The sequence below is a fragment of the Homarus americanus genome, unplaced genomic scaffold (assembly GCF_018991925.1).
Source record: "Homarus americanus isolate GMGI-L3 unplaced genomic scaffold, GMGI_Hamer_2.0 scaffold31037, whole genome shotgun sequence".
In the NCBI taxonomy this organism is placed as follows: Eukaryota; Metazoa; Arthropoda; class Malacostraca; order Decapoda; family Nephropidae; genus Homarus; species Homarus americanus.
Window position 1 is genome coordinate 16,669,653 of NW_024722227.1, and position 14,193 is coordinate 16,683,845.

Consider the following 14,193-nt stretch of genomic DNA (forward strand, 5'->3'; position numbering starts at 1 on the left):
TCAGAGCTCACCACCGAAGGTGACATTCTTAATAACTCATATCATTTTATCATAGCTGGATGATCGTCATACTCGATTCCTAGTAACAGCAAAGTAGGAATAGAAGGTGAGGTTTGGTTAGGTTTAAGTTAGGTTTTGGTCCGATCCTGGTCCCCTGGGGAACACCATAGATGAGGTGTTGGAATGTGGAGACAGTACCCTGGGACCTCACTGCCTAACGACTCTCACTCAGGAAATCAGTGAGTCATGAGACAAGGTTGGTAGGCAGCCCATGTGCAATGGCCTTGTTGATAACAGTGCAGTGATCAACAAGGTCAAAAGCCTTCCTCAAGTCAACAAGGGTAACGGCCAGTGATGTCTTACGTTTCTCCAGGTTTTTGTGCAGAAAATCCAGGAAAATAACTAAGCAGTGTGATGTAGAGGAGGTCCTCATATTGCCAAATTGCTGTAGATCAATTGACTGATAAATACTAGCAAATGCCCATTTAAAAACAAAGTCTTGTTTAGTAGACTGGGTATGGGGGTAATGGCAACTGGCCTGAGGTCACTAGGGGACTGTGGGTTGGAGACCTTGGGATAGGGGTGACAAATGCGGTTTTCCATTCATTAGGACATTTGCTTTGTCTGAGGGATGCATTAATAATGGAACAGAGGCGGGTGGCAAGTTCGACTGCATACACCTTGTAAATTTTGATTGAGAGGTCAATTGGGGTTGTAGAGCGTTTGAATTTAAATTTCAGAAGTTTGTGGGCAATTTCAAATGGTTGAACACTGGAGGGGGGGGGGAGGGGGAAGGTAAGTAAGCCGGGAGGAGAGTGAGGTCAAGACTGGGTAGGGTATGCCATATGGTAGCAAAGTGGTTATTAATTGTCTCAGCTGCCTCCTCACTTGGTAAATGAGAGATAAAAGGAAATGTGGGAGACTGACGGTTAAGACCATAGAGATCTCTTACCTTAGAGTACCACTGACCGTTGCCGGCCTCCTTGAGTCCGTGCACTTTCCTGGGATAATAAGACTTCTTGGCTAAGTTGATTTCCCTGATGACTTGGTTACCTAGACTTTTGTACAGGCGGTTGTTGGTGTAGTATGCCTTGTTGTGCTGCTCAATTGATACGGGGTGTAATCCATAGGACATCATCGGGGTGGATCCTCAGTGTCTTGGCTGGAAAGAAGTGGTGGTAGGCTTTGGTGATCGTGTCCAGGTAATTATCCCACTTGTTCTGCACATCGTCTACCGTGATCACTTCAGTCCAGGGATACAGGGTCACACATTGTCCGAAACGCCGCATGGCAGAGTCAGGGGTAGTTCGGTAAGTCCTGGTGACAACTGGCGGCCGTAAGATTGTAGGTGACCACAGCAGCGACAGGTGGGTGCTCCACCCCATAGGAGGCAGCGGCTGGGGGGGGGGGGTAGGTAGTGGGTGCCGAGATCAGTCATGATGAGGTCCTGGGTGGCATTCCCATGTGTAGGAAAGTCAACTATCTGTGCAAGGTGGAGGTGTTGGGTGATATTGCTGATGTTTAACTCATTAAAGTCACTGCATATCACTAGCTTAGCAAATGGAAATCTGGATCTCAGGGAGTCAGCAGTGTCTATTATATGAGTAACCAGTACATTGGCGGTAGGTGAGCGCGGGGGGTGATAAGCCACGCAAACAATGAGGGAGGCAAGCTGGTGGGAGGTGGGAGTGACCTTAACCCATAAAGCTTCTACATCCTCAGGTACATTAACACCTAGGTGTGATGGTTTAATGTTACTGCGACAGTACAGCACTACACCACCACCTCTCCTGTCCTTTCTAAGGTGGTGAAATAACTCATAGTTTTCTATGGCACAGATCTCAGAACAATTTGCCACGCCTCGGTTATCACCACAATACCTGCACCAACTGACTTCACTGTAACACTGACCTCCTCCACTTTGTTGCATAAAGATGTAACATTGGACAGCAATAGAGATGGTAGGCTGTACCATAAACGCGGCACTTCATAGCGAGCACACTGTCTTTCTGGCACTGGCTTGACTTTCTTATGCTTGCTCGGCGTGATGATATAGATTCGTCTGGGAATGCGGCGACCCCGTCTGCAGCCGCGGTTGTAAGATTCTCAGCGCCTTTAGTAGAGTGATGGTGTTGGATGGAGGATAGTCAGCACCAGACTCCAGCACCAGACTTCAGCCGGAACAGGTCGGTGCGACGGTATCGTGACACTGGAACGCACATTTTCACAAGTCTAGCATTCACAGTCACTGACACCTTGAAAATACGCACTGTCTTTCCGTAAAAGTACTAAACTGCCTTAAATTAGCTATAGGTTGACGTGACGACTTTGGCCGCTGCGGAGCGCCAGGGGACACGTCCTCACTCAGTGAGGTCTCCACACACACATGTGTGTGTGTGTGTTTTTTTTTTTTTTTAAGTATTAGAACATAACCTGGCTGCTGTTCTAGGTGTTGACCTTTGGTGACCTGGATACTTTAGTTATCATATTGATGTTGTTACTGAAACAGTTTATTTAGCCATAAGACTTATATACAGTGCAGACAATAACTACACTATTGACATAGTTGAACTAAGTGACAGCCGAGGCACTCTCAGTGGCACCTGATAAATACTGTACATTCATCTAGAGGAATTATTACATAACATTTATTATACCCGGAATACAATATGTTACATGATGTTAGTAAATACATATAAGAATGTTCCCACGTTTATCAGAGTTACTGTTGGCTGGCACTATCACATCACACAGTCACTACTGACTGGCACTATCACATCACACGGTCACTACTGACTGGCGCTATCGCATCACACAGTCACTACTGACTGGCACTATCGCATCACACAGTCATTACTGACTGGCACTATCACATCACACAGCCACTACTGACTGGCACTATCACATCACACAGTCATTACTGACTGGCACTATCACATCACACAGTCATTACTGACTGGCACTATAACATCACACAGTCATTACTGACTGGCACTATCGCATCACACAGTCATTACTGACTGGCACTATCGCATCACACAGCCATTACTGACTGGCACTATCACATCACACAGTCATTACTGACTGGCACTATAACATCAGACAGTCACTACTGACTGGCACTATCGCATCACACAGTCATTACTGACTGGCACTATAACATCACACAGTCACTACTGACTGGCACTATCGCATCACACAGTCATTACTGACTGGCATTATCGCATCACACAGTCATTACTGACTAGCACTATCGCATCACACAGTCATTACTGACTGGTACTATCGCATCACACAGTCATTACTGACTAGCACTATCGCATCACACAGTCACTACTGACTGGCACTAACACATCACACAGTCACTACTGAATGGCACTGCCACATCACACAGTCACTGCTGATTGACACTGTCACATCAGACACAGTCACTACTGACTGGCACTGTCTCATCACAGAGTCATTACTGACTGGCACTATCGCATCACACAGTCATTACTGACTGGCACTATCGCATCACACAGTCGTTACTGACTGGCACTATCACATCACATAGTCACTACTGACTGGCACTAACACATCACACAGTCACTACTGAATGACACTGCCACATCACAAAGCCACTGCTGATTAACACTGTCACATCAGACACAGTCACTACTGACTGGCACTGTCTCATCACACACAGTCACGAATGACTGGCACTCTCACATCACACAGTCGCTGCTGATTGACATTGTCACATCAACCATAGTCACTACTGACTAGCACTGTCACACCACACAGTTACTGCTGATTGGCACTGTCACATCATACAGTCACTGCTGATTGACATTGCCACATTCACATCACACGCAGTCACTACTGACTAGCACAATCACATCACACAGTTACTACTGACTGGCACTGTCACATTATACAGTCATTGTTGATTGACACTGTCACATTGCACAGTAACTATTGACTAGCACTGCCACATCACAAAGTCACTGCTGACTGACACGGCCACATCACACACAGTCAACACATGGGGTCATCAGAGGGGACATACTTGTATAATATCCCTCTGGCTGTGCCAAATTGACACACATTCCTGAGAAGGAGCAGCTCACCGGGGCCCGGCTCATCCGCTGCCTGAGAGATATTGTTGAGGGAGGAGGCCGTGATTTAGTGAGGACTTGCATCGTAATGGTAAACGGTGGCAGCAAACTCATTAGTTCCAAACATTACGTCCATTCACTCTTGCTGATTAGTTGAGGTATATTTCTTAATTGTATCGCCTAGGATGGTTGAATGCCGACGCTTGGAATTGTTCTGAGAAATGTCTTTCAACGTCTGGGGAAACTAATTATCGTTTTCATTTTACGTATTTTTTTATAAAGTTAATTAAAGTTAATAATTATAGAATAATATAAGAGAGAAGAACTGCTGTCAGTATTATATGTAATGTTCCTCTTGCTTGGTTTTATAGTGTAACATCGTGTGTGAAAATATTATTTACAGATGTCCTCGATCCTGGTGACCTACAAACCAGACAAAACGAACCACCTCGTTGAAACTCCGTCCCCAGAGGCTTCAGGCTTTCTAGATCCAGTTTTACCTTCCACCTGCAACAAAAATTTGCAGGTCATGTTAAATTTTATCCGGGACAAACTATTACCTGGGTAGAGGCGGACTTCCAGGTGTTATTAACCTCGCTCCACCTTAAATCTTCTGGCCAGGCTTACACGTTTTAGAGCCGGACAACTCTGTATTTGCCTACGTATCCATTGTGGTAATTTATGCACTGAGTGTAAGTAATATTAATATGAACAAGGTTATTATAGTTCGAACATGAATTAAAGACACAAGCATACGAGTATTTTTCACCGGTAAAACACGAACTGTGTCATCGTTAATATAAACGTCACATCAGAGGTATTTGATGCTATTACAGGGTATGTCGAGTATTTGAACTCGTCGTGTCCAAAGGGTATTCAAACTTCTTCTTTTGAAGCATTTAATCTTCCGCTTCTGTGGTACTTAAACCTCCGCTTCTCAGGTATGTAAAGTGTGGTGAATATAAACTTCTGTGGTACTTAAACCTCCGCTTCTCAGGTATGTAAAGTGTGGTGAATATAAACTTCTGTGGTACTTAAACCTCCGCTTCTCAGGTATGTAAAGTGTGGTGAATATAAACTTCTGTGGTACTTAAACCTCCGCTTCTCAGGTATGTAAAGTGTGGTGAATATAAACTTCTGTGGTACTTAAACCTCCGCTTCTCAGGTATGTAAAGTGTGGTGAATATAAACTTACGCAGCTGGAACAATAAAAATCTGGTGGATCTAATATGTTTATCCCCGACCTTGGCCACCCTGGCGTAGATGAGTAGTCTGAGGCATTGTGAAACATGTAAACGTTGCTCACTTTCTCATTTCTTCTTTGTTTTCTTATTATTTACTTAAATGAACTTTCCGTGCTAGGTGGAAAGCATTGAAGAATTTGTTGGCCGATAATGTAAACGAGTCCACGAGAGAACTATGAGTGTCGACTATTCATGGTGTTGTGGAGTGTGTAATAAATCATAATGGTTGCCCCTCGTGTAACGAGGATGGCCTGCTCAAGGGCCACCTAGGCGAGAATTTGTTTAAGGTGTAGAAGCTGTCGCCGACACAACAACCACACCCTGAGTTAACGAGTTGTATGACCCAGTGTCAAGGAATAGTCCGAGAAGACCGGACAACTCGCCAACTGCACTGGCTACCCATTACCCCAGAACACGAACCGCAAATCGAGTGTGAGTGTGTAGGAGTGTGTAGGAGACAGTACACGGTTATTAAAGATGTATCTAATTCCTCGACGATTTTTCACAAACACACACACACACACACACACATAAGGCATATACCTGACAACATATACGTTAAAACATGTAGAGAGTTATGGATATAAGTTGTACAGTGGTAATACTGACGTGGTTGATCCTCCTGAGAGTTACAGGTCTATTGAAAAATGTCTTAACGTTGTGCCTCATGTTGTGAGAAAACGGGATGTACACAAACATGGTAACACATATTGCGTCACGAGGGAGAGAGAGAGAGAGAGAGAGAGAGAGAGAGAGAGAGAGAGAGAGAGCTCATATATGTATTATCAGTTTTGGTGATAATCCTCTTTCATTAACTGTCGGTATACAGTACAGCTTCATCAAGGGTGACACTGACGTCTTGATAACCTAACGACGATTACACATGGCAAATTGTTAACAATCATGAAAATTTCTACGTTAACTTCCATGATATCTTCTACAGTAATAACTTTGATAGCTTCTGCTTAACAATATATTTATGCATATATATATAATATAATAATGACACAACACAAACACCATCATCATCACAGCAAGACCCAAACAGATTTATTCATACCCTTAGTAATCTTACCACCGTGAATTATTCAACACAAGGCGTCAATACTTTAGCATGTTATAAAGTTTCAATCTTTAGATCTTCACAATATAAGACTTACTGAATGCAATTCCACAGACAGTCTTAAAGAGCTGCCTTGGACACGTGTTTGTAATTTGCCTTTGAATGTTCTAAATTTGTGAACTCTTCTAAATCCTTCAGAGCCTCGTGAATCAATAGACCAAGACCCGGTTAAGTGTTTGAGTTTCTCGCCACTACTGCATGATTGTCCTGTCATAAAATAAATAATACAGCATTGTTATTTTTATTCTTAATAGTATTATTATGAATTGTTATTGTTGTTATTATTGTTAATATGGTAAAGTTGTTTTTTCGCACAATACGGGAACCTTAGCAATTTTATCTTCGCAATCAATAGTTTAGAAATTCTCTTATATAACGTTTGACTTATATGTCATTATTATTGTTGGCTATTATAGTTGGAATGCTAATTTCCTTATTTTTAGGGGTCGGTCATTTATCTGTTACGCACTGTTGACAATTATTGGGCATGAACTGACTCCATGCCTTCGCGTCTAATGTAATGTAAGGTCTATAGAAGAGGAGGTCTGTCCACACCTGATCCAAAATGCGACCCAGCTTGCGCATGACATCACAGTGTGGACAGGTCGAGAGACCGTCCTTTCAGTCGGCTGCAGCCACTACTGTGAAAACTGGTGCAATTAAAAAATCAATTTATCAATGTAATGGAAAAATTGAATTATACCTGAATTATTCCAGGTATTAGCTAAGTTTAAATACAGAATGAGTAAATATACTGTGTATCTGGAATAAATGAAAGAAAACAGATTATTTCTATGACGAAAAGACAGCAAATTGAAAAATAAATTAATAAAAAAATTAGTTTCACGGAGAAACCTGGGCAGCCACTGACAGCAGGATATTGGGGGAAGAAATGAAAGGAATGGCAGGTAAAGGTAATGCAAAAACAGGTGTAGCAAAGACAACCCATGCGTGGTCACGCATTAGGTAATGTGGGGTGGTGCCACGCCCCAGGCATACTGTCTGACTGCACATAGCCCAGAGAGCACAATCGCATACCCATCCTCTGGGAAGGGTCGAGGGATTCGAGGGACACTGAAGGTACAGTCCCGAACAAAAGTCCTGTGCTTCCCCACACACACGCCACGCTACATCGTCTGCTAGACACCTCAATCCTGTGAACAATACACTCCATGGCGTGTCTATGTACATATCCTCTTTGAACTACACTATGTATCGATGATATGAGTTGTCTTATGTGAGTGCCAGGAGGTCAGGTATAAAAAATGCTGCATAAAGAGATACTTAATTTCAAGTCATAACAGAGAGGGTTCCTGATAGGAGAGAGGGTTGGTGATGGTTCTAAACAACAGGGCGGCAGGAGGGAGGTACTCAAGTCAAATTTTCCTCTCGTTCCTACTCATTATCAGTGTCATGTTTCATTGGCAAGCTTTTAGTATAATCAAGTGTCACATCTGAGATATTAACTTTACATATTACAGGTAACTAAAACTTTTTTTATAAGAGAACAAAAAACACGATGTAGGCACTTCCCCTTGACTGACGGAGGGACACACACACACACACACACACATAGTTTATGCGTTGCTGTGTTTCGGACTGTGCTCTATGTTCCAACTAGTAAAATTGGTTTGAGTGCACTATGTTATATCCAGTCCAGCACCTCTCCCTATCAATGGCTTGGCTCAAACGACGCGGCACAGAAGACACCATGTTGTAAACCACATGTACAGTCTTCTTCTCAATGCCTCCTGTCCTGCCAGGGTGTGGTGCAGGAGTTGCTGTCTGGTTCTCTCCTGCTGTTGTAACGACCACGGTCATACACGTCAGTTAGCGCCAAAATAAAATGATTCATATTACGCTCAATAGCCCACAAAACATGTAACTCTGCTTTTATTTTGAGTCCTCCGTCTGAGGAGTCCGTTTTCTCATCACTTCAAGACACCTCAGTCCTCCGTTATCCCATTTTCTCTGACTTACTGAAACCAACCTCTCTCTAAAATGAATTTGAATGTGAGAGAGAACACCCTTGTTTTCAGTCAACTTAGATATGTTTGATTACAGTTAAAGCATACAAGATCCTTTGTGAGTGATGTTGAACGCTTTAAATGTCATTATTGTTACTAACATTGGGTAGGTAAGTGAGTGTTGAGTCTGCCAGGACAAACGATACCCATCGGTTTCGTTCCCTAAGAATGACCATGAGTTTCTGATCGCTACTGAAGTTGTATTATTTTGTCGCCCTGACATCAGAGAATCTGATGTTTATAGTTTAGTTAGTGTCAGTTGTCTATTTAAGAAAGTCATTAATTTCCTGAATTATTCTGTCAACCGGTATAATCTCCGAGATCTAACGTCTCCCTATGAATAGCTCCTTGTTCGCCTCAGGCCTGAGCTCGCAGAATTAATGTTATCAACGTGTATATTTCACCTTTTCCTGGCAACTCAACCTCTGATTAGATTATATGAATAGACATAGGTAATTACCCTGATCAAGAACACAGGAGTTCATAATTAAGTATACGGTGATCCAAAATGGTATGGTAGAGAAGGTATGTTGTTAGTAAGGTCGACCTTTCTGGTATGAATAAGGAGGCCCAAGCTGCCCCGCGAGTGTACGTATATACCTCTACACGAGGGAGAATCATGCATTCGTGACTCTTCCTCAACGTATCTCCAGGTATGTTCACGTGTGTTCCACGCCGCCTATTAATTTAGTTTAACTTAGTAAATTTTGTGAATATCAGTGTTCATGTTTTAACATAGTAACTTCTGTGCCAATTAAGTCGAGTAACGTAGAGATTTAGATATCGTCTGGACTGTTGCCAGACGTATGTTTTGTATAGTTGAAGTTAATTATTGATGCATTCGTGACTCTTCCTCAACGTATCTCCAGGCCAGTGTGTTGAGCTGAATACTCATCGGCTACCGTGGGTCGGTAGCCAGGTTGGACGATGCTGTTAATTCAAGAGGATTAAACTGGGAAGTCCTTTTCCTGCAACTCAGGCGCCAGCTCCCTTGGCGTGCGTCGGTCTACAACCGACCCCTAACAGCGATCTTCATTTGTTATGGAGACACCTGGGATATATACCCTGAGGCACTCCTCACAGTTACATGGATCTAAGTATTATTGTAGTATCTTGATTGAGGGATTAACTAACAGAAATATGGAAATCCCTGGTTAAGTAGTGAACCCATAAATGTTGATATTACCCGGAAATATGTGATGCGAGTTGAGTACATGAACTGAAGGAAAAGTATCATGTTCATGCCGATAGAACGTGAGGTTATAAGTTGATTTGGGATAGTATCAAGTGTGTCATATTATCCACTTGCAGTGACAATGGAATAATATATTGATGTTCAATGTTGTAACCAAGAATTGAAGATGTAATTTGTTACTTGTAAAAGTAAGACCTGAGGGTCCAGTGATATCTTGTCGTGTATAATAATTACTGAATCTCATTTGTCAAGGTAATAATACCACAATTATCTAATGAAGTAATAAGTATTTGGAGGTATTTAATGAGGTAATAAGTTCTTGAAGTGTTTGATGACTTAATAAGTTAATTGCGGTTCTGTTTTGTCTGAGTAAATCTAAGATGAATCTTATCCACTCACTATGTTAATAAATATTGAATTAGTAATCTACTAGTATCACCACTCTACTCCTTTTAAACATTGGTTCCCAGAAAATAATACCTACTCACGTGCCTATACATCTAGCACACTACCCAAAAACTTTCCTTGAGTTATGTTATGTAATGAAAAGTCTAGGTGGTGGCAGCTACCCTTTGTAAGTATAAAAAGTGTTGTACTAAGAATAACATGGTTCCCCAGACTAATCCATGTATAAGAATAGACGTAAAACAGAGTATACTTCAGAAAGGTAAGAACATTGAAAGTGAGTAAATATAGTATATATGAAAGAAATGAAAGACTTGGAAAGTACAAGAAAAGAAAGATAAGACATGTATGTACATTGTGGAACTAAAACCACAGCATATAAATTATTAAATAAACACACCACGAAAGTCTAATATAAAACACATACATAACTAAGACAAGAATTACTTATATAAGAATACTAAAGAATATAAAGTATGATCATTGAAAAGAATGCTACAAAGAACATATAAGTATATGAATAAACAAGAATACTAACAGAAAAGAATATCTGGATGGTAAATTATAAAATGAGAAGAACTCGGCGCGTCACACTGTGGCTCCCACGAATTAACCATCTTAGCCCATACAATCTCGATGGAGTTCAGATTACAGGCTTTACTCAGCCAATCCAGCAGATGGATGTGTTCTCTCTGTTCGGTGAACCACTGTATCACTCTGCTGATGGTGTAGATAGGGTATAGGTCCTGAGGTAAATTGAAACATGAAATAAAATCAATTGTCATACAGTTCATATTATGACAATTATTATTTTATAACAATAAAAACAGAATCGCCGCCCTCCGGGCGGCCCATCCGCTAGGCCACGGTAGGACGCCACCCTCCGGGAGGCTCCACATTGTCTCACTGTTCAGTCCCCAAAACTTCTTCCATCAATAGTTCATTAACGGCGTATGTATGCATGTTCCACCATGTTTTTCACTACAACGGTGCAGCAAAGTATATATTTTTAGCCTTAAACTGTCATTATTTTATTGTTTAATCATCACTACATATAACACCACCCATCATCACTACATATAACATCATCCATCATCACTACATATAACACCATCCATCATCACTACATATAACACCATCCATCATCACTACATATAACACCACCCATCATCACTACATATAACACCATCCATCATCACTAGATATAACATCATCCATCATCACTGCAGATCCATAAAGTAGTTTCCAAGATTCTCGTGCGGACACACAGACAGCCAGACTTCTTTGTTTTATATAGATGTAGATCATCACTACATATAATACAATCCATCATCACTACATATAACACCATCCATCATCACTACAGATCGATAAAGTAGTTTCCGAGATTCTCGTGCAGACACACAGGGTAGGACGCCACCCTCCGGGAGGCTCCACATTGTCTCACTGTAGTGCATTAGGGTAGACCACATTTTTGGTTTTACCATTAGCAACAAGTATGTACAGATTTTTGCCAGTTCCCACTCTGGAGCATCCAACATAGAACTGTCCATGAGAGAAGCAAGGAAACACTTGCTATCCATGCCAAGTTTGGTCCGAGCGGCTCATTCGCTAGGCCACGGTAGACGCCACCCTCCGGGAAGCTCCATATTGTCTCACTGTTCACTCCCCAAAACTTCTTCTTCCATCAATATTTTATTAACGGTGTATGTAAGTTCCACTACAATGGTACAGCAAAGTATATTTTTTTAGCATTAAACTGTTAATATTTTATTGTCTAATCATCACTACATATAACACCACCCATCATCACTACATATAACATCATCCATCATCACTACATATAACATCTTCCATCATCACTACATATAACACCATCCATCATCATTACATATAATACCATCCATCATCACTACATATTACACCATCCATCATCATTACATATAATACCATCCATCATCACTACAGATTGGTAAAGTAGTTTCCTAGATTCTCCTGCGGACACACACACACAGACATACTTCTTTGTTATATATATATATATATATATATATATATATATATATATATATATATATATATATATATATATATATATATATAGAGAGAGAGAGAGAGAGAGAGAGAGAGAGAGAGAGAGAGAGAGAGAGAGAGAGAGAGAGAGAGAGAGAGAGAGAGAGAGAGAGAGAGAGAGAGAGAGATAAATCGTATTATAAAAATGATCCATAACATTACACATATTTAGGAAATATAACAAAACCTTACCTGCATGAAAATGATGAGCTCAGGGTAGGGCAGAGTGTATGCTCGGACTGTTGGCAGCATGATCACCTCTTAAAAATTTTCCAGATATTGCTCTGTGGTGAATCTCTTATTTATCTCCGCCAACCCGCCCACACTGTTGAGGTTGATCCAGCCCTACATGTTTACAGTCACAAGGCTTCCTGATAAACATACTGCCAGTCGTAGCAGGTGTTATCAGGTCTGAAGCAGTGAAGACGGCCGTGGTTGGTAGAGTTGAAAGTTTTCCATCCGCATAAATAATCGTGCTGAGAAGTCCAGGTCCTTCCCCATATAGTGCTCAGGGAACCGTTGTCTCCCAACCCGGTGTCGTTCTCCGAATCTTTCCTTGACAGCAGGGACCCTGTGGTGGATCCCAATTCCATGGAGTAGTCACCTAACTGTCCTAACCGAGACCTCCAAGTGCAGCCACCCCATCGTGGCCACTGCATTGGTGAAAGGATGGTAGCGAATGTCTGCCACAATCCTCGCAAAGTCAGCTACTATGGTCAGTTTAGGCCGTCCTGATCTGGGAAGATCTGTTAAATTACCAGACTTTTCAAACCGCTGTAATCAACACAGCACTGTCAATCTCGAGACTCCCATCGGCCTTGCTATCTCGTTGATACCTAACTCCAACTGTCTATTTGTCCACGTGGTGTTTGAATGTAAGCCCGTCTTTACTAATGTGAACCAATCAGTCAGCTGTCTGTCTGTCATGTTAGCTGCCATATTGTCTATTTGTACATGTATGAATCTATCTATTTTTGTCAACCTCCTGTCTGTTTCACTGTCTATATTCACCCTTTGTCTATTGTAGTCTTCTCCTCCATGCATTCCTGTTATTATCTTTTTTCCATGTACAGTCACCCACAGGAATAAGTATACGCTGTAGCTGTATGGTCGTCTGGCAACCTTGAAACTGCGCATCCAGACGCATGTTGAAACTCAGCTCTCCCCCCCCCCCCACTTGTTATCTCTAACTATTTTCTGTTTCCCCTTCCTTATTTATTCTTCTATTTTCTCATTTTCCTTCCTTTACTAATCCAAACAACATTAAAAAAAAAGTAGGCTAAGAAAAAAAGTGGGGGAGGAGGAGGGAGCCGTACGATAACTGCAATCGTGGGCTGGGTGCGCCAAGTCCGTAGCCTTGCATCGTTTACCAGCTTAAATAAAATGGTTATGTAATGGATTCCTAAAGAAACCGTCGATATGGGACCAGGTTTGTTCCACTGTACGAATTTTTTGCTAATTTTCCACCAACTTTGATGAAAAACGATTGTGCAGTTTCGGCTGCCCAGAGCAGACACACACACACACGCCTCGCGCTATAGTACATTAGATAATATCTGTCCTCCTGGCACTCACATGAGAGAAATATTATCATTGGTGTAGTTTAAAGTGGAGGAGCACATAGACATGCTTTAAAATGGAGCTGTTCCCATAAGTCGGGTGTCTAGCAGACACACTGTGTGTTTGTAACATATAATTAATTTATTTCTCCTGAGACATAACATTTTATATTCCTATCATCATAGTTATGTAATATGACATGAAACAATAAGAGTTCACCACAAACATTTCATGTCCTTTCTTTAGGCACGGCAGCACGGTTGTATTACATTAAAACTCCAAAGTATGGTGTGGTAGACATGAGTGATCAAAGCATTGTGTTTTAGCTTCTGTCTGACAGTGGCCAGTATCACTGATAATATTATGTTAAAAGTCAAACAGAATAAAATACACTCTACCACTGATCATCGGTAAATTGGGTAGTTCATAGAGGATATGCACATAGAGTCGCCATATAATGGATTGT